At 41.9% G+C, this 27,804-nt stretch overlaps 1 protein-coding gene across 7 annotated transcripts in view; it reads left to right on the top strand.

Moving 5' to 3' along the window:
- ZNF420 (zinc finger protein 420) overlaps positions 1–27,804 on the top strand; it is a 112,371-nt gene that overhangs the window by 23,971 nt on the left and 60,596 nt on the right. For 2 of the 7 annotated variants that reach the window (XM_055369172.2, XM_055369175.2), the window contains exon 1: positions 11,977–12,326. The exons of 4 other annotated variants lie outside the window; for them this stretch is intronic. The gene's annotated coding sequence lies outside the window, so the exon portion shown is untranslated. Of the gene's footprint in view, positions 1–11,976; positions 12,327–27,804 lie in introns of those variants that run through there. One more of the 7 variants, XM_055369180.2, reaches the window with a different exon arrangement.

The following is a 27,804-nucleotide window of genomic DNA, read 5'->3' on the forward strand; positions in this document are numbered from 1 at the left end:
AGCAAAACTCCATCTCAAAAAATAATAATGATAATAATAATGTTTTCTACAAGCAAGGGGTTACTTTGTACTGTGAACTGGTGTGAAGGGATCCACCATATGTAAGCTTTTGGAGCTGATTTTATTATCTGTGTTGTCCCAAGTGGTGAAGGGAAGATGGCACACCAAAATGGGGGCATTGGTGCCAGTGCATCAGGTAAATAGGCATCTAAAGCTCTGAGAATAGACTGCTACCATGCATTATAATCAATGCTACAATAACCTTGTAGGTTTCTTTTCGTGATACTGCTTGCTAAGTTTTTTCTGTTTGCTTCACCATATTTTGAACAATTTTCTATTAAATTAGGATATTTTAAAAGTTTGCCTTTTCAATGTCTTATTTAGACAAATTCTATAGTTCCAAAGTTATATATTTTCAAAGCCTGATGCCTTTGATGTTTGATGATGTTCACAATATACTATTTTCAAAGCCAATTTGTTATTTCTACACTGATATTGGGAAAAGAATAAAATGATGAAGTCAACAGGTGTTATTAAAAATGCGAATAACAGGTAAACGTTTTGTTATTTGTTTTGTTTTGTCTTTGAAGTATTTCACAGACTAGATTTGAAGGTTTATGAAGGATGGGGCAAAATTATCTAAGGAAAGTTGCATCCTATGACCTCAGGCTGACTTCAAGTAAGAGTGGATTTGATAAAGGCATTGTCTTTCTTGGTCTATTTGCATCTTTGTAGAGGAGCCTGGAGAGGCAGTATAGAAGGATTGTTTTAGATGTTGGATCTCTGTAGCCTCCATTTACATTTTCTTGAGCCATTGTCATTTGGGGAAAAACATGAAAAAGAAAAGATCATTATAATGCTACTGTAATGCACATCACATAGAATTGCAATGATTTGTTGATTGTTCATTCCAGGCCAAGAACAGTGAGTTTCTCCAGCCAAAGGCCTTGTATTTATTGATCTTTCTGTCCCACAGGACTAAAACAGTGGTTGGCCCATGGACAGTTTAATAAATGTTTGCTGACTAATATGTAGCATATCTAAAACCTTTTCCATGGCCTTGTCTCTGGAGATTAAAATTTTCCAGCATTTGTATATAAAAGATGTTGATGCATAACTGTAGGTGAAAGGCACTTCTTACATGGCAGCGGCAAGAGAAAATGAGGAGGAAGCCAAAGCAGAAACCCCTGATAAACCCATCAGATCTCATGAGACTTATTCACTATCATGAGAATAGCACAGGAAAGACTGGCCCCCATGATTCAATTACCTCACCCTGGGTCCCTCCCACAACATATGGGAATTCTGGGAGTTAGAATTCAAGCTGAGATTTGGGTGGGGACACAGCCAAACCATATCACCAAATATGGAGAGACTGTGGATCAACAAGATCATCTCAAACTAATACAGGAGGTGAGAGTTTAAATTAGAACAACCACTTTGGAAAACAATAGGATTATCTTATAAAGTTGAGCATTCTCATATGTTATGGCACAGTAATTCGTCTACCAAAGGCCCTGGAGAAACTCTTGCCCATGTGTACCCGAAGTAGTAAAAAAAGAAAATAAATGCTCATGTAATGCCATTCATAATAGCAAAAATCTGGAAATAAGCCAAAAGTTCATTAATACGAGAATGGGTACATTAATAGGAGAATGGGTAAATAAATTATACCCTTAAAAACTGAATAATATGTTATTTATGGCAATCATATATACGCAATAAAACAATTTTTTTGAAGGAATGGAATCCTAAATATAAATTCAGGGTAGTAGTTACCCCTGAGGCTGAAAGGTGTGAATCAGGAAAAAAAGACAGAGGAAGAGCAGATGTTAGGATCAGAACCTAGTTCTTGGGTTGTGTGGTGGGTTCACAAGTGATTACCCTGTTGTTCAAATACATTCAAATACATTTACATACAGGCCAAGGCACAGGGGAGGATGAAATAGGAGCCAAGGTATGCTATGAGCCAAGGATTATGATTTATCCAATTTTGTGCACTTTAAGCCATTTGAAAAACAGAAAAGCAAAACAACAAAATATTTTTTAAGAAATTGAATATAGGGTGCTAATTTTTAAGAAATTGAATATAGGCAAGGATGAAATAGGAGCCAAGGTATGCTATGAGCCAAGGATTATGGTTTATCCAATTTTGTGCACTTTAAGCCATTTGAAAATCAGAAAAGCAAAACAACAAAATAATTTTTAAGAAATTGAATATAGGGTGCTATGGTCTGAATGTGTCTCCCTAAAACTCATCACCAATGTCATAGTATTAGGAAGTAGGGCCTTTAGGAAGTAATTGAGTCATGAAGGGAGAGTCTTCATCAATGGGTTTAGGGTCCTTACACAAAGACTGGAGGGAGTGGGCTTCCCCTGTTTTGCCCTTCCTCCTTCTGCCATGTGAGGACACAGTGCATCCCCTCCTGAAGACACAGTGCGCAAGGCATTAACTTAGATGCAGAGACCAGGCCCTCACCAGACACCAATCCTAGTGGCACCTTGATCTTGGACTTCCAGCCTATGGAACTTTGAGAAATACATTTCTGTTCTTCATAAATTAGACAGTCTAGTGTATTTTGTTATATAGTAGCACAAACGCACTAAGGCATAGTGCCTCGTCATTTTCTTCTAGAATTTTCTTTGTTGCCTGTCTAGCAGTGTGCCATTTTATATTTGATCCTTCATAATATCTCTTACTTTTGGATTTTTACATTTCTGTTGCAAGTGTATTCTTAGGTACATGTTTTTCACTATTTGTTAGTGTCCAGGTCAGAAAGTCCAGAATACATTCTCTTAAGGGTTCAGTTTCTGCAGGAACGTAAGTATTAATGCCTCCTGTGAACTAGGTATTTCCTTTCCAATTGTAACTGCCATCTGGAAGAGAATTGGAATTACAGTCTATGAGTGTGGGGTTGATTTTTAATGTATCTGGGTTATGGTTAAATGCTGGTTTTTAATCTCACAGATTCATCGATGGCTTGGCACACTAGAGCATCACTTGCTAGTTATCTCTGTATTTTTCCATGCTGTTAGAGAGGGAAAGTACAGACTGTGAAGTTGGACCAGCTGTCATACCCACAACATTTGGGGAGCTTTGATTTTTTTAAAACCTTTAGCTGCTTAACTGTCACATGTAGCAGCTCAGGTGAAAGGCACTTTTATTGTGGGGACTTTCCCTTAGTGCTCTGTGGTGCAAAAGAGCAGACCTATGTAGAAGCATTTAAGTATTTTGTGCATCAACAGGACAATTATAGGAAAATTTTTTTAAAATATAATTTTATTTCATTTTCTGCATTACTTAGAAGCATCAGTAGGATGAAAACAATATTTGTTTCTTAAACCTGTGCACAAATTAATTGATGGGACACACATTAATTCATGATTATTTTCTTAATGAATTGATTCTAAAGCTTCTCTAAGATAGGAAGGCATAAGAAAACCAAAAAGAAATATTGATTTATAACTGTTCTAATACTGCTCAGCATTTTTAAAGTACACTATAGCCAGAAAGCATGTTATAATTACTAATAAGATAATCCACAGAATGCCTTGCTGAGCTAGGTAGGTGTAGAAGAAATAAATTGTTTCATATTGGAGGAAAGTGAACACTATAAATCAATATACTCGTGTGAAATTTTGCATGGCTACATGCTATCATCACCAGCATCACAAATGACTTAAGGAATTCCTCAGCTGAGAGTGGACTCCTATTGGTGGCCACAATGTCACAGTCTTTTTTTTATTTTTTAATTTTTATTTAAAAAATTTTTAAAATATACTTTAAGTTTTAGGGTACATGTGCACAACGTGCAGGTTAGTTACATATGTATACATGTGCCATGTTGGTGTGCTGCACCCATTAACTTGTCATTTAACATTAGGTATATCTCCTAATGCTATCCCTCCCCCCTCCCCCACCCCAAAACAGGCCCCAGTGTGTGATATTCGCCTTCCTGTGTCCATGTGTTCTCATTGTTCAATTCCCACCTATGAATGAGAACATGCGGTGTTTGGTTTTTTGTCCTTGTGATAGTTTGCTGAGAATGATAGTTTCCAGCTTCATCCATGTCCCTACAAAGGACATGAACTCATCATTTTTTATGGCTGCATAGTATTCCATGGTGTATATGTGCCACATTTTCTTAATCCAGTCTATCATTGTTGGACATTTGGCTTGGTTCCAAGTCTTTGCTATTGTGAATAGTGCCACAATAAACATACGTGTGCATGTGTCTTTATAGTAGCATGATTTATAATCCTTTGGGTATATACCCAGTAATGGGATTGCTGGGTCAAATGGTATTTCTAGTTCTAGATCCCTGAGGAATCACCACACTGACTTCACAATGGTTGAACTAGTTTCCAGTCCCACCAACAGTGTAAAAGTGTTCCTATTTCTCCACATCCTCTCCAGCACCTGTTGTTTCCTGACTTATTAATGACTGCCATTCTAACTGGTGTGAGATGGTATCTCATTGTGGTTTTGATTTGCATTTCTCTGATGGCCAGTGATGATGAGCATTTTTTCATGTGTCTTTTGGCTGTATAAATGTCTTCTTTTGAGAAGTGTCTGTTCATATCCTTTGCCCACTTTTTGATGGGGTTGTTGTTTTTTTCTTGTAAATTTGTTTGAGTTCATTGTAGATTCTGGATATTAGCCCTTTGTCAGATGAGTAGATTTCAAAAATTTTCTCCCATTCTGTAGGTTGCCTGTTCACTCTGATGGTAGTTTCTTTTGCTGTGCAGAAGCTCCTTAGTTTAATTAGGTCCCATTTCTCAACTTTGGCTTTTGTTGCCATTGCTTTTGGTGTTTTAACATGAAGTCCTTGCCCATGCCTATGTCCTGAATGGTATTGCCTACGTTTTCTTCTAGGGTTTTTATGGTTTTAGGTCTAACATTTAAGTCTTTAATCCATCTTGAATTAATTTTTGTATAAGGTGTAAGGAAGGGATCCAGTTTCAGCTTTCTACATATGGCTAGCCAGTTTTCCCAGCACCATTTATTAAATAGGGAATCCTTTCCCCATTGCTTGTTTTTGTCAGGTTTGTCAAAGATCAGATGGTTGTAGATATGCAGCATTATTTCTGAGGGCTCTGTTCTGTTCCATTGGTCTATATCTCTGTTTTGGTACCAGTACCATGCTGTTTTGGTTACTGTAGCCTTGTAGTATAGTTTGAGGTCAGGTAGTGTGATGCCTCCAGCTTTGTTCTTTTGGCTTAGGATTGACTTGGCAATGCGGGCTCTTTTTTGGTTCCATATGAACTTTAAAGTGGTTTTTTCCAATTCTGTGAAAAAAGTCATTGGTAGCTTGATGGGGATGGCATTGAATCTATAAATTACCTTGGGCAGTATGGCCATTTTCATGATATTGATTCTTCCGACCCATGAGCATGTAATGTTCTTCCATTTGTTTGTATCCTCTTTTATTTCATTGAGCAGTGGTTTCTAGTTCTCCCTGAAGAGGTCCTTCACGTCCCTTGTAAGTTGGATTCCTAGATATTTTATTCTCTTTGAAGCAATTGTGAATGGGAGTTCACTCATGATTTGGCTCTGTTTGTCTGTTATTGGTATATAAGAATGCTTGTGATTTTTGCACATTGATTTTGTATCCTGAGACTTTGCTGTAGTTGCTTATCAGCTTAAGGAGATTTTGGGCTGAGACGATGGGGTTTTCTAGATACACAGTCATGTCATCTGCAAACAGGGACAATTTGATTTCCTCTTTTCCTAATTGAATACACTTTACTTCCTACTCCTACCTGATTGCCCTGGCCAGAACTTCCAACACCATGTTGAATAGGAGTGGTGAGAGAGGGCATCCCTGTCTTGTGCCAGTTTTCAAAGGGAATGCTTCCAGTTTTTGTCCATTCAGTATGATATTGGCTGTGGGTTGTGGGTTTGTCATAGATAGCTCTTATTATTTTGAGATACATCCAATCAATACCTAATTCATTGAGAGTTTTTAGCATGAAGTGTCGTTGAATTTTGTCAAAGACCTTTTCTGCATCTATTGAGATAATCATATGGTTTTTGTCATTGGTTCTGTTTATATGCCGGATTACATTTATTGATTTGCATATGTTGAACCAGCCTTGCATGCCAGGGATGAAGCCCACTTGATCATGGTGGATAAGCTTTTTGATGTGCTGCTGGATTTGGTTTGCCAGTATTTCATTGAGGATTTTTGCATCGATATTCATCAGGAATATTGGTCTAAAATTCTCTCTTTTTTTGTGTCTCTGCCAGGCTTTGGTATCAGGATGATGCTGGCCTCATAAAATGAGTTAGGCAGGATTCCCTCTTTTTCTATTGATTGGAATAGTTTCAGAAGGAATGGTACCAGCTCCTCCTTGTACCTCTGGTAGAATTTGGCTGTGAATCCATCTGGTCCTGGACTTTTTTTGGTTGTTAAGCTATTAATTATTGCCTCAATTTCAGAGCCTGTTATTGGTCTATTCAGAGATTCAACGTCTTCCTGGTTTAGTCTTGGGAGGGCGTATGTGTTGAGGAATTTATCCGTTTCTTCTAGATTTTCTAGTTTATTTGCTTAGAAGTGCTTATAGTATTCTCTGATGGTAGTTTGTATTTCTGTGGGATCGGTGGTGACATCCCCTTTATCATTTTTTATTGCATCTATTTGATTCTTCTCTCTTTTCTTCTTTGTTAGTCTTGCTGGCAGTCTATCAATTTTGTTGATCTTTTCAAAAAACCAGCTACTGAATTCATTGATTTTTTGAAGGGTTTTTTGTGTCTCTATTTCCTTCAGTTCTGCTCTGATCTTAGGTATTTCTTGCCTTCTGCTATCTTTTGAATGTGTTTGCTCTTGCTTCTCTAGTTCTTTTAATCGTGATGTTAGGGTGTCAGTTTTGGATCTTTCCTGCTTTCTCTTGTGGGCATTTAGTGCTATAAATTTCCCACCACACACTGCTTTGAATGTGTCCCAGAGATTCTGGTATGTTGTGTTTTTGTTCTCATTGGTTTCAAAGAACATGTTGACAGTGGGGTGTTAAAGTCTCCCATTATTATTGTGTGGGAGTCTAAGTCTCTTTGTAGGTCACTCAGGACTTGCTTTATGAATCTGGGTGCTTCTGTATTGGATGCATATATATTTAGGACAGTTAGCTCTTCTTGTTGAATTGATCCCTTTACCATTATGTAATGGCCTTCTTTGTCTCTTTTGATCTTTGTTGGTTTAAAGTCTGTTTTATCAGAGACTAGGATTGCAACCCCTGCCTTTTTTTGTTTTCCATTTGCTTGGTAGATCTTCCTCCATCCCTTTATTTTGAGCCTATGTGTGTCTCTGCACGTGAGATGGGTTTCCTGAATACAGCACACTGATGGGTCTTGACTCTTTATCCAATTTGCCAGTCTGTGTCTTTTAATTGGAGCATTTAGTCCATTTACATTTAAGGTTAATATTGTTATGTGTGAATTTGATCCTGTCATTATGATGTTAGCTGGTTATTTTGCTCGTTAGTTGATGCAGTTTCTTCCTAGCCTTGATGGTCTTTACAATTTGGCATGTTTTTGCAGTGGCTGGTACTGGTTGTTCCTTTCCATATTTAGTGCTTCCTTCAGGAGCTCTTTTAGGGCAGGCCTGCTGGTGACAAAATCTCTCAGCATTTGCTTGTCTGTAAAGGATTTTATTTCTCCTTCACTTATGAAGCTTAGTTTGGCTGGATATGAAATTCTGGGTTGGAAATTCTTTTCTTTATGAACGTTGAATATTGGCCCCCACTCTCTTCTGGCTTGTAGAGTTTCTGCCGAGAGATCAGCTGTTAGTCTGATGGGCTTCCCTTTGTGGGTAACCCGACCTTTCTCTCTGGCTGCCCTTAACATTTTTTCCTTCATTTCAACTTTGGTGAATCTGACAATTATGTGTCTTGGAGTTGCTCTTCTCGAGGAGTATCTTTGTGGTGTTCCCTGTATTTCCTGAATTTGAATGTTGGCCTGCCTTGCTAGATTGGGGAAGTTCTCCTGGATAATATCCTGCAGAGTGTTTTCCAGCTTGGTTCTATTCTCCCTGTCACTTTCAGGTACACCAATCAGACGTAGATTTGGTCTTTTCACATAGTCCCATATTTCTTGGAGGCTTTGTTCATTTCTTTTTATACCTTTTTCTCTAAACTTCTCTTCTCACTTGATTTCATTCATTTGATCTTCCATCAGTGATACCCTTTCTTCCAGTTGATCGAATCGGCTACTGAGGCTTGTGCATTCGTCACGTAGTTTTCGTGCCTTGGTTTTCGGCTCCATCAGGTCCTTTAAGGACTTCTCTGCATTGGTTATTCTAGTTATCCATTCGTCTAATTTTTTTCAATGTTTTTAACCTCTTTGCCATGGGTTCAAACTTCCTCCTTTAGCTCGGAGTAGTTTGATCATCTGAAGACTTCTTCTCTCAACTTGTCAAAGTCATTTTCCATCCAGCTTTGTTCTGTTGCTGGTGAGGAACTGTGTTCCTTGGAGGAGGAGAGGCACTCTGATTTTTAGAGTTTCCAGTTTTTCTGCTCTGTTTTTTCCCCATCTTTGTGGTTTTATCTACCTTTGGTCTTTGATGATGGTGACATACCGATGGGGTTTTGGTGTGGATGTCCTTTCTGTTTGTTAGTTTTCCTTCTAACAGTCAGGACCCTCAGCTGCAGGTCTGTTGGAGTTTGCTAGAGGTCCACTCCAGACCCTGTTTGCCTGGGTATCAGCAGTGGAGGCTGCCGAACAGCGGATATTGGTGAGCAGCAGATGTTGCTGCCTGATCGTTCCTCTGAAAGTTTTGTCTCAGAGGAGTACCCGGCCGTGTGAGGTGTCAGTCTGCCCCTACTGGGGGGTGCCTCCCAGTTAGGCTACTCGGGGGTCAGGGACCCACTTGAGGAGGCAGTCTGTCCATTCTCAGATCTCCAGCTGCGTGCTGGGAGAACCACTACTCTCTTCAAAGCTGTCAGACATGGACATTTAAGTCTGCAGAGGATTCTGCTGCCTTTGTTTGGCTATTCCCTGGGTACAGAGGTGAAGTCTACAGAGGCAGGCAGGCCTCCTTGAGCTGCGGTGGGCTCCACCCAGTTGGAGCTTCCCAGCCGCTTTGTTTACCTACTCAAGCCTCGGCAATGGCTGGCGCCCCTCCCCCAGCCTCGCTGCCCCCTTGCAGTTTGATCTCAGACTGCTGTGCTAGCAATGAGCAAGGCTCCATGGGCATAGGACCCTCTGAGCCATGCACGGGATACAATCTCCTGGTGTGCCATTTACTAAGACCATTGGAAAAGCTCAGTATTAGGGTGGGAGTGATCCGATTTTCTAGGTGCCGTCTGTCACCCTTTTCTTTGACTAGGAAAGGGAATTCCCTGACCCCTTGCGCTTCCTGGGTGAGGCGATGCCTCACCCTGCTTCAGCTCATGCTGGGTGTGCTGCACCTACTGTCCTGCACCCACTTTCTGACATTCCCCAGTGAGATGAGCCTGGTATCTCAGTTGGAAATGCAGAAATCACCCGTCTTCTGCATCACTCACGCTGGGAGCTCTAGACTGGAGCTGTTCCTATTCAGCCGTCTTGGCTCCACCAAACAAATTTTTATTGTATCTTTTAGTCTGTGAAGACAAAACCACAGTGACAATAACTAGGTCAAGGCATTGTATTCAGAGAGGGTCAGCCTTGGTCTTTGAGAGTGAGTCCTTTTTACCACACTGTCAAGACTCACTGAGCAGATGGGAAATTTCAGGTGGAACATGCAGTGAATAGCAAACACAGTGGAGGGTGCTCACTGTTATGCACTGCCATGCCTGCCATGGTCAACAGACCTGTCTTCTCATTGACAACAGGCAGGTTGATAAACATTTTCTTGGAGAGTTTCTTGATTCTTCTCAGTTGTAGCTGGATGGACTGACTTAGAGGAGCTCAGGAAGATTGTTATACAACACAGAAACACAAGATGAATTGTACTCCTCAGCAAGCCTAAGTTAGAGCAGCAGGTCCTTGAAGCCACAGCCACTCCTGGGACATAGCATAATGCCCCTAATGATTTGAAATTTAGTGGAGAGTGGGTTGCTACTCCCCGTGTCCAGGGACAAAAAGAGACATAAAGAGCAAAAAGTTATAAAATAAGTGGGAGTAATATCTGCTTATTTTGGGAGGTAGGGATTTAAGATATAAGAATTCAGCTGCATGTGGAAGCTTACACCTGTAATCTTAGCACTTGGGGAGGCCAAGGCAGGAGGATGGCTTGAGTCCAGGAGTTGGAGATGAGCGAGGCAACATAGTAAGTCCCCATTCATACAAAAATGTTTCTGAAGAAAAGTAGTTCAGTGAGGTGGCACATGCCTGTAGTCCCAGCTATGTGGGAGGCTGAGGCAAAAAAATCGCTTAATCCTGGGAGATTGAGGCTGCAGTGAGTTATGATCACACCAATGCACTGCAGCCTGAGAGTCCTGAAACCCCAGCCGGCAACCTGAAGCTCCTCCTCCACTGGTAAAAGTCGGCTCAAAAAGGCCCTGAGGACAGGGGTCCTGGGGGTCCGGCCCTGAAGTCCCCTCTCCAACAACGCCCGCTACTCCATCACCACTCCAGCCACCACAGCGACTGCCACAGGAGCCCCCGTCCACGCAGAGCTGAAACTGTTTAAAGGAGCTGCAGCCTGACTTCCAAGAGCAAAGCACGAGTCGGCTTAGGCAATGCGGATGCATGAGGCGACACCGCTACTCCTGTCACAGTGACCCCAATGGTTGCCTGAGGACGACTCCATCAACCTTGACAAAGCAGGAGCCGTCCGTGGCAGTGCGTCAGTGTTGAGGCGCCGGGCTGACATCTCCAGAAGGTCAACAAAACTGTTTCAGGATTCCAGGAGACACGGAGGGGCAAACAGGATGAAGAAACAGCAGGCGGAGTCTGGGAAAAGCAGCGCGGAATTCCAGCCCGAGGCCTGCCCGGATGGTGTTTGGGTGAGTCTCCCCAAAAGTCGTGCCCCACATCATCTCGAGGAAGCGTCTGCCTGTGTGCCCGTGGACTACTCTCTAAACCGATGGTTGTTCTTTTGAAAAGCAGAACCCCACAGCCTCAGGGGTTGCCTGGGGTGGTGGGTTTCCGTTCCACTGCTGTGTATCTGTGAGTGTGTCTCCCATTCTCTCTTCTCTCTCTGTCTCTCACTCTCTGTCTCTCTCTCTCTGTCTCTTTCTCTTTCTGTGTGGCAGGGAGCCGAAGGGACTGGACTTGGGCTGGGTACAGGGGAGGCTGTGTCAGGGCTACCTAGGCGTTGGAGGGGTGGGGATGGGGTGAACTTTGCAGAAACCTCTTCGCTCCTCCGGCAGGCATCCCAAAATGTGGCTTGGACTCACGCACAGGTTCTCTCCTGGTTCCCAGGTGGGCTACGCTTTCATGTGGTGTTGATAGGGAGGTCACCTGTGCCCCCCTTCCACCGGGCACATGCCTGGACACCTTTCTTCATCTTGGCATAGCCCCATATGGGCTCGGTGACACACACTCACCCCATCTTCTCTTGGGGATGCCAGTGACACGTGTGGTCGCATTGGCTCCACCTTGGACTCGCCCCTGTCCCTGTTTGCACGTGTCCTGGAAAGCGGTGTCTTCTTGCAGGAGCCCCAGGGCTTTGGGAAGCAGGACAGGCCACTGGTCCTCCAAGGGATGAGGGAGGCAGAGGGCTCATGGGTCAGTGAATTTTCAGCTGACACCACGCCTTGAGGCCCATGGGATCTTTCTGTGCCCCAGCGAGGCCCATCCTACCTCAACAGATAAGGTGAGCCCATCCCTGCTCACCTGGTGGGATTCAAAATCGGGTCTGAGGAGGAGTCCAAAGACCCGAGCAGGCGCCCTGAAGCTCCTCCTCCACCGGTAGGAGTCGGCTCAAGGAGGTCCTGAGGACAGGACTCCGGGAGTGCGGCTCTGGGGTGCCTGCAGCCCTCTCTCCCACGTCGCCGCCTACCGGACCGGGGATCCGGCCACCGCCAGGGTTGCAGCCAAAGAAAGGCCCCTGCCTCTGCGCTGCCGCCATTGCTTAAAGGGGCTTCAGCCTGACTTCCAGCAGCGGAGGGCGAGTCGGCCTAGCCAATGCGCATGCGCGAAGCTCCAGCCAATTCTCCCATCACAGTGATTCCTACGGTTGCCTGAGTAACCGGTCCCTGAGGCTTGGCAAAGCAGGAGCCCTCCATGGCAGTGCTTGGGTGTCGGGGCTTTGAGGCTCCGGCCTGACCTCTCCACGGGGGCGACAGGAAGGTCTCCGGATGCCAGGAGTCTCCAAGGACTGACCAGGGTGGCAAAACCACAGGCAGAGTCCAGGGGAAGCAGTGCGGCATCCAAGCCTCAGGCCTGCCCGGACGGGGATGGGGTGAGTCTCCCCAAAACTCGTGCAGGCCATGATCTTGAGGACAGGTCTGCCTGTGTATCCATAGGCTCCTGTCTCATCCCAGCATCGATCTCGTGGAGAGCAGAACCCCAAAGCCTCAGGGGTTGCCTGGGGCTGTGTGTTTCTGTGCCACTGCTGTATGTCTGTGTGTGTGTGTGTCTCTCATTCTCTCTTATCTCTCTGTCTCTCGCTCTCTGTCTGTTTCTCTCTCTCTCTCTCTCTCTCTCTCTCTCTTTCTCTGTGTGTGTGTGTGTGCCAGTGTGGGTGTGTGTGTTGGGATCAACGTGCCGTGTGCGCCAAAAAGCGATTTCTTGCATGTCAACCTGTTTTTGGTGAGCCTTTTTTTTGGTCTCTGCCTGGGTCATGTGGCCGGTTGTCAATCGTTTTCGCGGTGGTTCCACTTTGGGATTGTGAAGGCCTCGACCACATGAGGAGATGCGTCGGTCCTGGAGCAATTGGAATCTCATCCCCATCCTGAGCGGCTTTTCTAGAATCAAGATGACCACACTTAAGCCAAGAACCAAAGCCTCATAGGAGCTCATTCTCCTGCAGGAGGGGAGCAGACGGATGTGAAAGGAGATGGTTGTATCTCCTCGCGGCTTTTCTCTGAGAAATGAAGCCACACCACGATACAGTCTTAAAGAGGAAGCCAGGAACGGGAGATGACAACGATCCCTGTCACTGGAACGCTGGCCTCTCTGGACAAGTCACCCATTTGACACTCCTTCCCTTAACCCTGTCGGTGACACTGTGCTGTGTCTTGCCTGGAATCTGGCCTCTGCTCTGTCCTCCCTCTTGCTCTGTCTCTCCTGTTTCTGAGGGGCCTAGATGCTTCCCGATCTGGCTCAATGTCTTCAACAAAGAACACTTCCCAGTCCATCAGGGAGAAAATTCGTGGAGATCCGTGTCATAATTGTTTCTTTCTCCAAACCTGTTTCTGGTTGATTCGGCCGGTTTGACTATCCTGGAACTCTGGGCTTCCATACCTGTTTCAGACGGGGAAGCTCCCTTGGTCTCCAAGTTTCACCTCATGGCTGGGTGGATTGCCTAGAATGAGCGGTAGGCGATCATGGCTGGCCTTGGCGTCTAGGAAAGGCCGTGTGGCATTTCCTCTGCACTTCCTGTCTCATTATTGAGAGACATCCTCCCCTCTGCTTCTGGAGGGACTGCCTCCCAGAACTGAATCTTTCGGCTCTCACGAATGTCAGGGATCCAAAGGGCGAGGGCTGGGGCTGGGTGCAGGGGAGGTTGCCTCAGGGCTACCTAGGCTGTGGAGGGGTGAGGGTGGGGTGAACTATGTAGAAACCTCTCCGCTCCTAGACCAGGCATCCCAAAATCTGGCTTGTACTCAGGCACGGGCCCATTCCTGGTTCTCAGAGGCGCTATGCTTTTCCTTGGCGTTGACTGGGAGGTCATCTGTGTCCCCCCCCATCCACCGGGCACATGCCCAGACACCATTGTTCGTCTCGCAATCACCCCATATGGCCTCAGTAATGCACACTCACCCAATCTGCTCTTAGGGAAGCCAGTGCCACGTGTGGTCTCATTGGCTCTACCTCGGACTCGCCCTATCCCTGTTTCCACGTCTCCTGGAAAGTGGTGTTGGCTTGCAGCAGCCCCACGGCTTTGCGAAGCGGGGCAGCCCACAGCTCCTCTAAGTGAGAAGGGAGGCAGAGGGCTCATGGGTCAGCGAATTTTCAGCTGATACCACGCCTTGAGGCCCAAGAGATCATCCTGTGCTGCAGCGAGGCCCTGCCTGCCTCACCACATGCCTCCGGCCTGAGCCCATCCCTGCTCACCCAGTGGGATGCAAAATCGGATCTGAAGAGGAGTCCTGAGAGCCCAGCAGGCGCCCTGAAGCTCCCCCTCCACCGGTGGAAGTCGACTTAAGGAGGCCCTGAAGACAGGACTCCTGGGGTTTTGGCCCTGGGACGCCCGCGGCCCCCTCTCCCACGCCGCCCCCTACTGGACCCCGGATCCAGCCGCCGCCGCGGCTGCAGCAGGAGCTTCCCTGCCTTTACGCCGCCGCGCCGCCGCCATTGTTTCAAGGGGCCGCAGCCTGACTTCCAGGAGCGGAGCGCGAGTCAACCCCGCCAATGCGCATGCGCGAGGCGGGAGCGGATTCTCCCAACAGTGATTCTCACCGCTGTCTTAGAAACCAGTCCCTGAGGCTTGGCAAAGCAGGAGCCCTCCGTGGCAGTGCTTGGCTGTCGGGGCTCCGAGGCTCCGGCCTGACCTCTCCACGGGGTCGACAGGAATGTCTCCGGATGCCACGAGTCGCACAGAGCCGTCGAGGATGACGAAACCACAGGCGGAGTCTGGGGGAAGCGGCGCGGCATCCCAGGCTCAGGCCTGCCCGGACGTGTTAGGGTGAGTCTCCGCAAAAGTCGTGCCCGCCGTGATCTCGAGGACAGGTCTGCCTGTGTGCTTGTGGGCTGCCCTCTCACCTGAGGGTCATTCTTGCGGAGAGCAGAACCCCGCAGCCTCAGGGGTTGCCTGGCATTTCTGTTTCTATGCCACTGCTCTGTCTCTGTCTCTGTCTCTCTCTCTCTCACTCTCTCTATCTCTGTGTGTGTGTGCGTATGTGTATGTGTGTCTGTCTATGTCCCATTCTCTTTTCTGTGTCTCTTTCTGTTTCTCTCTCTCCCTCTGTCTGTATGTGTGTGTGCCCATGAGCGTGTGTGTGTTGGGACGTATATGCCCCCTGCGCCAAAAAGGGATTTCTTGTATGTCGGCCTGTCGTTGGCCAGCCTTTTTCTGCGTCTGCCTGGGTCACGTGGCTGGTTGTCTCGTTTTCGCGGCCGTTCCACTTCGGGCTTTTGAAGGCCTCCACCACCTCAGGAGATGCGTCGGTCCCGGAGCAACTGAAATCTCATCCCCATCCTGAGTGGTCTATTTTCTAGAATCAAGATGACCACACTCCAGGCAAGGACAAAAGCCTCCCAGGAGCTCATTGTCCTAAAGGAGGGAAGTAGACCGACCTCAAAGGAGATGGTTGTATCTCCTCGCGTCTCTTCTCTGAGAAACGAAGCCACACCACGATACAATCTTAAAGAAGAAGCCGGGATGGGGACACGGCAAGGATCCCTGTCACTGGAATGCTGGCCTCTCTGGACAAGTCACCCGTTTGGCACTCCTCCCCTCAGCCCGTGGCGGTGGCACTGTGCTGTATCCTGCCTGGGCTCTGGCCTCTGCTCTGGCCTCCCTCTTGCTCTGTCTCTTCTGTTTCTGAGGGGCCTAGATGCTTCTTGGTCTGGCTGAATGTCTTCAACAAAGATCACTTCCCAGTCCATCGGGGAGAAACTTCATGGAGATCCATGTTCTGATTGTTTCTCTCTCCAAACCTGTTTCTGCTTGATTGGGTAAGTTTGATGATCCTGGAGCTCTTGGCTCCCATACGTGTCTCAGACAGGGAAGCTACCTTGGTCTCCACGTTTCACCTCATGTGTGTGGGGGATTGCCTAGAATGAGCGGTAGGCGACCGTGACTGGCCTTGTCTTCTAGGACACGCGCTGTCGCATTTCCTCTGCACTTCCTGTCTCATTCTTGAGGGACATCCTCTCCTCCGCTCCGGGGTGGACTGCCTCCCTGAATCTTTTGGCTGTAATGAATGTCAGGGAACCAACAGGACTGGGCTGGGGCTGGGTGCAGGGGAGGTTGCGTCAGGGCTACCTGGGCGGTGGAGGGTTGAGGGTGGGGTGAACTTTGCAGGAACCTCTTTGCTCCTCCAGCAGGCATTTCAAAATGTGGCTTGGACTCACGCACAGGCCCCCTCCTGGTTCCCAGGTGTTCTATGATTTTCGTTGGCGTCGATGGAAAGGTGACCTGTGCCCCCCTTCCTCCGGAACATGCCTGGACACCATTGTTTGTTTCGCCATCACCCCGTATGCCCTCTGTGACACACATTCACAGCATCTGCTCTTGAATACACCAGTGCCACGTGTGGTCACACTGGCTCTACTTTGGATTTGCCCCTTTCCCTGTTTGCACGCGTCCTGCACTTTTACCAGAAGGTGGTAAAAGTAAGAGAAGAATAAAATTTTGGACATGTAAAATTCATGTCTTCTATAGAGTAACTGGGTAAAGATATCCATCAGACTGTTATATATGCTCTTCAGGAGCTCAAGTAGGGATTGTATTGCAAATGAGTAATTTGATATTTATCAGTGTATAATGATGACTGAAACCATTATAGCCATTGCGGTGTGGTGTGATAATTCACTGATGCTATGCGGAATAGGATATAAAGCAGGTTTTGGGGACAAGTACCAGTTAAGAAACAAGCAAAGAAAAGAATTCATAAGTGGAAAATTGTTTTTAAGTGATAATTATAATTAGCATCATGAGAAAACAATATGATGAAGCCAAGGAAAATATTTAAGATGTCTTTTTATAAAAGAGCCGTGATGAGCAGATTTTAACTTTGCCTCTCATAAAACCAATTAAAAAAATCTTAATTTTCAAAGGAATGTAAAAATAAGGGAAAATATCTTAATTTGGGATAGAAATAAGAAATTGAGGCATCCACATATTCCATATTTTGAGGACTTTCTTACAGAAACAATACACGTAAGATGAGACGGAAATCACCAAGATTTGAGTCATAAGTTTCTGAGGAAGAAATGAGGCAAACGTTAATTCAACGTTTAATGGTGACAATCATTGCTCTGAGCAACTTAACAACTCTTTAATTCTCAAAAAACTTCCATCTATGTATTTAGCCTCACTTTTAGGTCATAAAACTGAGGAACTGACAATTTCAGTAACTATAATTTGCTCATGTCACACAGAAAGTAGTGGAATGAGAATTGAAATCTACATCTTATAACCTCTAAAATATTTGCTTTTAACCTCTACACTGTTAGAAGTAACTAACTGGACACATGGACAGAATAGTTGTGTGTTTGTTTTCTCCTCAGATGTGGAGAATCATGTAAGTAAAGGGGAATGAGGCAGTAAAGAAAGAACTGTGTAATATATTTAAGTGTAAGTATTAACTAGTGGGGAAGGGTTCTAGAAGTCATAGGAAAGATGGGATGAAAAACAGAAAAGACATTATATTTAAGAGGAGGAACATCTCATTTTTTGAGACCAGAGTAAAGAAGATATGGAGAGGGCTGTGGACCACAAGTTTAAAACTTTGCCAAAGTATTTTACCTCGTGTCCATGAAAATCTTTTATTTTCCTCTGAGAAATTAATAGGCTTTTTTATGAAAGACAGTGCAAACTATATAATGAATTTTGTTAATTTTAGTTTTATGTCCTAATTTGTTTTTCCTATGAAGGCCAGATTCAAATTTGAAGCTTAATTCTTAATGAACTTATTTCTGTATATTTCTAATTGAAAGTTTCTCCTTAATCACTTATGTTTTCCTGACTAATTTTGATCCACTTAGGGTTTTCCATCTTTTGTTGAGATTATTGTTATCTACTTTTCCTGCCTTATAGAATAAGATAATAAAATAAATACATCATTTAAAACTCACATAGGACTTCATCATTTCTTCTTCCTGGGAGACAGCAGAATCCTGAGATGGCCAAGGTAGGAGATGGGTGAAAAAATAAGCCATGAAAAACCCCACTTGCTTAGCAGCTCTAGGAAAGGCAGACTAGGAATCTCCAGTTAGTTAAGATCATCTGGAGGAACTTTGTGGGGAAATAATCTTAAAGTCTATCAAAAAGCCAAGAATAACTACACTGTTTGCAGGCACCAATATGTACAAGCATGACTGACGAAATCCTATGGAGCTTCAATATGGATTTTTAAACATTATTTCTAAATTAAAAGTATAATTCAGAAGATATTTTTAAGCTAGCTGCATACTTCATTCTTCGATCTATCCATCCATCCATCCATCCATCCATCCATCCATCCATCCAATCACAAACTTACAGAAAGTTGCAAGTATAGCACCAGGAACTTTCTTGTTACTGAACCATTTGAAAGTAAATTGTTGACCTAATGTTACATCACCCCTGAAACAGGAATTAAAAGAAATTAAAGAGTGTGTAAGCAAAAACTCAGTTGTATGTGAGAAAACCCAATTCCCCCTGAGAAACAGAAAGAGGTGGAGTCCTTTAAAAAATTAACTGCCTGTTATTCTGTGGCTAGTGAGCTTTATCTCTCCCTTTCCCAGGCATTGTGAAGACCCGGTTTCCCTAGCTGTGCAGCTGCAAGGTCACTAGACAGATAAACTCAAGTCGCAAAACATGTTTTTCCTTGAAAAGTAAGAAATGATGTAATGCATGTCTCAATTGAATAAGTGCCTTTGTTTCTCGCTTCTGTAGTATGCTTCCCCCTGCATAGATCTCCCCCCTCCCCCGCCTACCCCCACCCAACGAAATGCCTAAAAGGTAATTTAACTCTTTGTTCAGGGCTCAGTCCTTTAGATGTTAATCCGACTGTGCAGTTAAATAATTAATAAATATCATATCCTTCTGAACCCCACCAGTCGCTCTAATTCCTTAAAGATCCCACAACACCCCTCAATATGCTGTGTATTTCCTACAAAAAGGACATGCCCCTACCTACATAACCACAATCCAATTACCAAAATAAAGAAATTAACATTTATTTGTTATGACCATCGATATCAGATTCAAGTGTTGCCAATTGTACCATTAACTGGATAGCATGAAAGGAACAAATTTAGAATCATGCGTTGCCTTTAGATGTCGTGTCTCTTTAATCTCCTTTAGTCTGATACAGTTTCTCAGTCTTGCCCTTTTATAACCTTGACACTTTTTATTATTATAAGCCAGTCTGAAGAATTTCCTTCCAATTTGGTTTTCTCTGATGTTTCCTCATGATAAGGTTCCGAGTTGTAGAAAGAATGCCACAAAAGTGATGCATGTTCTTATCAGGGGCACATGATGACATTCTGTCCTGTTACTGGTAATACTCCTTGATGAAAGAGTATTACATCTTAATCACTAAGATATACCAGCCAGGCTTCTCTACTGTAAAATTACTCTTTTTTTCCCCTTGTAATTAGTAAAGATTTTATGGGGAGGTACTCTGAGACTATGTAAACACACCATTCTTCATCAAACTTTCAATTTATTAATTTATGTCAGTATAGACTTGTGATTTCCTATTTCATTCAGAGGTTTGTAATCTATTATTACTTATTTTAATGACCAGTTTGCTCCAGATTTGGCAAGTGGGAGCCCCTCCTGTGTGGGTTTTGCGGCCTTTAACAGGTTCCTATCATTCTTTGAGCGCCCCTTACTTACACATATAAAAGATGTTCCAGGCTCATCTTGTATTTGCTGTACCCAACACTGGAATCAATCATTTCTTCAAAGAACGCTGATTTTTATCAGAGGAAATAATAATAGTAGTAAAATATATATTTTATGTGTGTATTTATGTATATGAAACATATTTGATCAGTCCCCCCTAGAGGAAGCCACTATCCCATTACTGCCGCCATACTCTCCCTGGATAGATACCTCCTCATTGTACTCAAGCTACAGTGCAGTGCTTTAGGCCTAAGTAACTGCACTCGCATGTATGCCTAGCTTGCTCAGCCCCTAATGGATTTAGGATTACAGTATTAGGAAGAGAAGGGAAAATGAAGAATCTTTCCTGTTGGGGTGATCAGACCCAACACCAGGTCGTGGGGGTGACAAAGTCTGGTGGAGTCAAAGGATTGAGAAAAAGACAGTTTGAGAGAGAAAAGTGGGACCGGACCCAGGGGGCCATCACAATCGTGGAGGCTGCGAAGGCCTGAGCTCTGGGAGCCCACGCTATTTATTGGTAATTCAACAAAGAAACAGGTGGTGAGAATGTGGAGGTCAAAAGGGCACATTGCATTAAGTACATGATTTACAGCTGTGATGGTTTAGCATTTGCTCTGCTACTTGAGATAATGGAGAGCAGATTCTTTTAACTCAAGATACAATCAATCCTGGGAGAGCAAGGAGCAAGGAGCCAGCAAGTCTAGACACATTCCAGAGCCATGAGCCCTGGATTCTATCCAAGCCACGAGGGATTTTATGCCCTGGGCTTATATTATGGTGCATCAGGGTAGGCTTCCACCCTTTAGCATAGAGCTTGGTGTTCCAAAGGCCAGAAGGGGTTTTAGACCCTGGACCCCGGACATGTTCCAAGACTCTTTTACATTATGTCAGACATGCAAGCCCTGCCTCAGCTTCTCCTAACACTCAGCTTTTTCCCAACACTTTCCCAGCTGGATCAGAGAGATGCAATGTTTGAAGGACTTGACCCTCTATTGCTGGCTTTTGAGATGGAGGAAGGGGGCTGTGAGCCAAGGAATGTGGCAGCCTCTTGAAGCTGGGAATGCCCCTTGGCTTACAGCCAGCAAGCAAATGGAGACATTGGACTTACAGATGCAAGAAACTGAATTCTGCCTATTAACCTAAATGAATAGGAAACAGATTCTCACTAGAGCCTCTAGAAAATAATGCAGCATTGCTGCCACTTTAAATTTAGTTCAGTGAGGTCTGAACTTCTTGACCTACAGAACTAAAAGCTAATAAATTTGTGTTGTTTTAAGTCACTAAATTTGTGGTAATTGATACAAGAAAATACTGGTACAGTGGTCACTTAATTTTCAATAAAGGTGCCAAAGACCTCCACTGTTGAAAATACCATTTGCATTTTCAATAAATGGCACTAGAACAACTTGATATCCATACAGAAAAAGAAATAAATGAACTTCAACCCCTACCTGCCACCATGAACAAAAATTAATATAAATCCTAGAACTAATATAAAAAGCTACAACTCTAAGGCTTCTAGAAAGAATAAATATGTAAACATATTTCCAACCTGGCAGTAGACAATTTGTTAAGTCACAGAAAGCAAAACTGCAAAAGAAAAAGAATTGACAAATGTTATCAAAAATGTTTTTCTTACTCATCAAAAGACACTGTTAAAAATATGACTAAGAACTTTTATAACTTGGCCAGGCGCGGTGGCTCACGCCTGTAATCCCAGCACTTTGGGAAGCTGTGGCGGGTGGATCACCCGAGGTCAGGAGTTCGAGACCAGCCTGACCAATATGGTGAAACCCCGTCTCTACTAAAAATACAAAAATTAGCTGGGCATAGTGGCATGCGCCTGTAGTCCCAGCTACTCAGGAGGCTGAGACAGGATAATTGCTTTAACCCGGGAGGCAGAGGTTGCAGTGAGCCGAGATTGCACTCCAGCCTGGGTGACAGAGCAAGACTCTGTCTCAAAAAAAAAAAAGAACTTCTATAACTCAACAATAAAAAGATGAACAAACCAATTAAAGATGGGCAAAAATTTTGACCAGATACTTCACAAAGAAAGATGTTTTGCCAATAAGTACATAAAAAGTGATCAACATCATTAGTCATTAGAAAAATGTAAATTAAAAATACTGTGAGACAGTAATGAGATATATAGCCAGAAAGACAGCACCAAATGTTGGCAAAGAGGTAGGGAAACTGAAACTCTCATACTTTGTTAATGGGAGTGTAAAATGGTGCAATCCCTTTGGGTATGGTGTGACAGTTTCTTATGAAACTGAACATACACCTATACACTGTGTCTGAACAATTCCATTCCTAGGTGTTACCCCAGAGAAATGAAAACAGACGTTCATAAACAGACATGTCCAAGAATGTTTATGGCACTATTATTCATAATAGCCAAAAACTTGGAAATAGCACAAAAGTTCAACAAGAATATGAATAAACTGTGATAGTCACAGAGTGGAATACAACTCAGCAATAAGAACTATTGAGTATACCACAAACACCCACACATACAACATGGATACATTTTAAAAACATTATACTGAGTGAAAGAAGCCTTACATACAAAAAACACATATTTCAATCCCAATTATACGAAGTTCTAGAAGAGACAAAAATTAATCTACAATGGGAAAATATCAGAATGGCACTTGCTTCTGGATATAGAGTGGGAAATGACTAGGAAGGAGCATGAAGGAACTTTCTAGGGTGATGGTATTTTTCTTCACTTTGACAGGATTTTGGTTTGCACAAGTATTTGAATCTGTCAAAATTCTTCAAATGGTAAATTTAAGATTACAAAATTTTACTGTATGTACATTTTACCTAAAAAGCTGTAACTAGATATTGAACTTTAGTTAGTGGTATGCATGCTAAAGTATTTAGGGGTAAAGTATACTGATGTCTACAACTAACTTTGAAATACAACAAAAAATAGATCAATTCATCCTTATGGATGAATACAGGGCTGGATACAAGGCTAGTTATTTGGTAAAGCAAATACAGCATGACATTCATTATAGTACTTAGATAGTGAATGTATGGGTATTTTTGTACAATTCTTTTAATTTCTACATGTTTGGAAATTTTCATAAAATGGTGAAAATACAAAACTATCAACTTATAATTCTACATTCAGCAAAAATATCTTTCAAGAATTAGAAGTTTTTAGACAAATAAAGACAGAAGTTTTCAACAATAGATCCTCACTGAAGAAAACTGTGATAGATGCACTTCAGGTAGAAGAAAAGTGATGCAAGAAGGAGAGGTGAGCAAAGAAAGCAGTAAACTGCTGTGTAATCAAACACTCAGCTCATAAAACATAATAATGTCTCCATATGTGTGTGTACATTATTTTGGTGCTTATGTTTACAATATAATTTAGCAGGATATACTTAAGTTATCAAAGTCTAAATAGTATTTTTATTTCCTGCCAATGACATTGGCATACTTCAACGCTAATCACTTCTACCAACTTATAAGCTATTGCTGTGGTATTTTTAAAATATATATGAGTGTGTGTGTGTATATATATATATATATATATACACACACACACACACACACACACACACACACACACGTAGATATATAACCAGATTATACCACAAAGATAGCATGTAGGTTGGTAGAAACAATGCTTGGTGCTAAAGTATTCTAACATCATTATTTTGCTGGGCAGGAAAAATGTTATGTTCACACATTGATAACTTAAGTATGTCCTGTTAAATATTTTGCAAAAGTACTAAAATAATATAAATAGAATGCATATTACCCCAAAGAGTAGCAGAAAAGGTTGGGGAGGGGGAACCAATCTGAAGAAAGAATAAAGGAAAGAAATGAAACATTAAAGTTACATATACATCACATCACAAAATAAAATCATAGAAATAAATACAAATGGCCGGGCGCGGTGGCTCATGCCTGTAATCCCAGCACTTTGGGAGGCTGAGGCGGGCGGATCACCTGAGGTCGGCAGTTCAAGACCAGCCTGACCAACATGGAGAAACCCTGTCTCTACTAAAAATACAAATATTAGCTAGGCGTGATGGTGGACTCCTGTAATCCCAGCTACTCGGGAGGCTGAGGCAGGAGAATCGCTTGAACCCAGGAGGCAGAGGTTGTGGTGAGCCAAGATTGTGCCATTGCACTCCAGCCTGGGCAACAAGAGTGAAACTCTGTCTCAAAATAAATAAATAAATAAATTAAATAAATAAATACATAAAAATATGCCAGTACATCTCTGATTGGATAAATAAGTAAAATGTAACTAAAATCTGTTTTCAAGAAGTATATTAAGGGAAGCATATAGAAAGACTGAAAATGAAGAACAGAAAAAACATTTGGCAAATACTAATCAAATGAAAGCTAGTGTCGCGATATTAGTGTCAGATAAAACAGACTAAGAGCATTATTATAAAGTGATCACTAACTGCATCATGATGAAATGTTCAATTTTCCATGAAGATATAAAAACTGCAAGCTTAAGTTACTAAAAATACACACTATAAACCAAAAATTAATGAAACTACAAGGAAAAATAACCTTACAGATATGGCGAGATATTGTACATAGTTATTTTAGTAAATGATAGATAAAAGAGATACAATCAGTAAGATTATAGATTTCAACAAAAATTACAACTTTATTTAATGGCTATGTATTTTTAAAACAGTTACTATTATACACAATAGCTGCAAAAGACAAATTCTCATCAAAGACACACTGAATATTCAGAAAACTTAGACACGTATTAGTCTATCAGGCAAATCTCGAAAACTTTCAAAGGACTAGTTTTATATACCGTACTTTCACTGCCCACAAAAGTAGCTATGTTTGATATATGTCATCAAAGGAAAATTAGAAAGACCTATATAGTTAAGAAATATAATTCTAAATTATTTATAGTTAAAAGAAATCACAGTAGAAATTTAAAAGTATTTAAAACTGAATGATGAGATTACTACTTAATATACTGATGCTCCTGGACTCAATGGGGTTATGCCCTAATAAACCCATCACAAGTTGAAAATATCATTAAGTCAAAAATGCTTTTAATACACCTAACCTACCAAGCATCACAGCTTAGCATAACCTACTTTAAACATGATCAGAACACTTATATTACCTACCAGTTAGATGAAATCATCTAACACAAACCCTATTTTATAATTAACTGCTGAATGTTAATTTATTGAATACTGAACTAAAAGTGAAAAACAGTATTGTCGTATGGATATTTGAAATACGTTTCTACTGAATCCATATGGCTTTTACACCATCATAAAGTTAAAAAAATCATAGAACCATTGTAAGTTGGAAACTGACTGTATATAAAATTCTGTAGGATGCAGCTAAAGTTGGACCTCGAGGAAAAGTTATAACCTTACCAGTTTATATTAGAAGTGTAAAAATTGATAATATCTAGCATCCAGCTTAAAAATGTGAGAAAACAGTGGCAGAATAAATCCAAGGAAAGTGAAAGCAAGGAAATAATAAAGACCAAAAAAAAAAGAAATAGAAAAATAGTTATATTATGGAGAGGATTAATAAAGTCTCAAATAGATTTTTGGGTTATATCCCAAAAATTATTATAAAACTGCTAGAGCATGGAAATAGCGCAGGGAACAAATTGACCAATATAATTGAATAATGAATTCCCAACATATATGACACATACATATGTGTTGTATGTCCCATACACATATAATAATCCAATTTGTGACTACTGATAAGTGAAAAAGATGGTCTTTGCATATTCTGGGACAACTGGTGTATGCACACATACATAACACAGAAATTGTATCTCTAACTTACTGCAGAGATGAATTCTAAGAGATTTTATTAAAAAATTGTGAAAGGCAGAACTATAAACCTTTAAGAAGATAATATATGAAGCTAAATTTATGACTTTGATATAGAGAAGGATTTCTTAAAATGCAAGAAAGTACAAGCCATAGAGAAAAAAACTCATAAATCTGACATTAAAACGGAGAATTTCTATTTGTTAAAAGATCCCTATTGTAAACAAAGACAAGCTATAAACTGGGATATTTTCAACACATATGGTTGATACAGAATAAACATCCGAAATATTTTTACAAAGTCCTATAATAATAAAAAGACAACCCAAAGAAATTGAGCAAAGGGTTTCAGTAGGCATTTCACAGAAGAGGAAGGGCCAATAAACAAGTCTTTAAAATCTTAACCTTATTAGTAAGCAGAGAAATGCAAATTAAAACCAAAATGAGATTCTACTGCATATACATCTACCAGAATCACCTGAACTTAAAATTCTGACCATTTCAAATGTTAGTAAAGAGTATACATTGGAAAATCCCCTTTGGAAAATATTGCATATTGCCTAGTAAAGTTGAGAATATTTGCATGGTATATGTACTCTGTGTTCAGTAATATATTCTTCATATATATCCTAGAACAGGGCTTAGCAAACTATGGCCCACAGGCTAGATCCTGCCTTGGCACAAAGTTTCACTAGAACACACTCGTTCTTTTACATATTGTCTATGGCTGTGATTTCATGATACAATGGCAGACTTGAGTAGTTGTGACAGAAACTGTATGGCCCGCAAAGCCTAAAATATTTCCTATATGTCCCTTTGCACAAGAAGGTTTGATGACCCTTGTCCTAGAACAGCCTCTGCATGTCCATCAGTAAACATGTACAAGAATGTTCGTAATAGAACTATAAATTCAAACTTTGAAGCAACTCACATTTCTATCAACTGAGAATGGATTTTAAAAACTGTAATACAGTCAAGCAATGGAATACTGTACCATAAAAATGAATGGATTATAGCTACACTACTTAATCTCAGGAACATAATGTTGACAAAAAAGCGAGTCACAGAATGATATATGAAATAGTTATATAAAACTCAAAAACATCCATAAACAACATAGTTTTGGAGTAAGTAGCTGAAACTATAAAGAAAAGCAAGAGAATTATAAACATAAATCTCAGGATAATTGTTATGTCTGAAGGAAAAGGGGATAGAAATGGGAATAGATGTCTAGGAGTCTTCAAAGTTAGTAGTTAATATTTTCTTTTGGCTGGACGTGGTGGCTCACGCCTGTAATCTCAACACTTTGGGAGGCCGAGGCAGGTGGATCACCTGAGGTCAGGAGTTCGATACCAGCCTGGCCAACAAGGTGAAACCCCATCTCTACTAAAAATACAAAAATTAGCTGGACATGGTGGTGCACACCTATAGTCCCAGCTACTCAGGAGGCTGAGGCAGGAGAATCGCTTGAACCCAAGAGGCGGAGGTTGCAGTGAGCTGAGATCATGCCACTGCACTCCAGCCTGGGTAACAGAGTGAGACTCCATCTCAAAAAATAAATAAATATTTTCTTTCTTAAAAAAGGTAGTTGGTACACAGATTTTTGCTGTATTGAGAATTAAAATAATACATATACTTCATAAATATGATTTTGTATCTACTCTATATTTAATAAAAACTGTCTTTGAAACATACGAATTTAATTAAAAGAGAGGGTGAAGGTTAAATTCTTTTGGTAGGTCATAATAAAGTAGACTCAATTTCCTCCAATGGACTGGAGCCTCTAAGGCAAATACTCGAATAACATTGTAAAATATGATTTCTGTTGACTGAAAAACTGGGCTTGAAAAACCAACGGTTTCATTCTACCTGATTCCTCCTCCCTCACCAAGACTCTTTCATTTCTTTTTTAACCATGTCTTTCTTTCCCATTATGTGATAAGGAAATTATAATGGGCTTAAAAACTTAGAAACCATCTTGCATATCGTAAAAGATAAGAAATTGGTCAGACTCTGGCTGTGGAATTAAGACCCATTTCCATGGTTGTCAGGGAAGCAAGGCCATCCTAGGAAGGGCTAAAGAAAGCTACAATCAGAGTTGCCTCCACACGATTCTGCAAAGCTCTAATTATTTTCTGAGAACAAGGGACAAAAATTTAGGCAAGCACACAGAATCCACAGGATTCACAAAGGAAGAAGATACTCCAGATTGTAAATTTTAATTTGGGGGAGAAGATGTCCTTCCCTAGCCAGATAGATTCTTCTAGTTTCCAATATAAAATCTGTAAATAATCTCTCTGAATTCAGTTATCTCTACTCCTTTTAGGAAAAGTCTTGAAGGTCACTGGCCACTGCAATGAAAAATTGTTAATCACACAAAGCCAGGGTCAAGATTCATGACATAGATG

The sequence above is a fragment of the Gorilla gorilla genome, chromosome 20, assembly GCF_029281585.2.
Source record: "Gorilla gorilla gorilla isolate KB3781 chromosome 20, NHGRI_mGorGor1-v2.1_pri, whole genome shotgun sequence".
In the NCBI taxonomy this organism is placed as follows: Eukaryota; Metazoa; Chordata; class Mammalia; order Primates; family Hominidae; genus Gorilla; species Gorilla gorilla.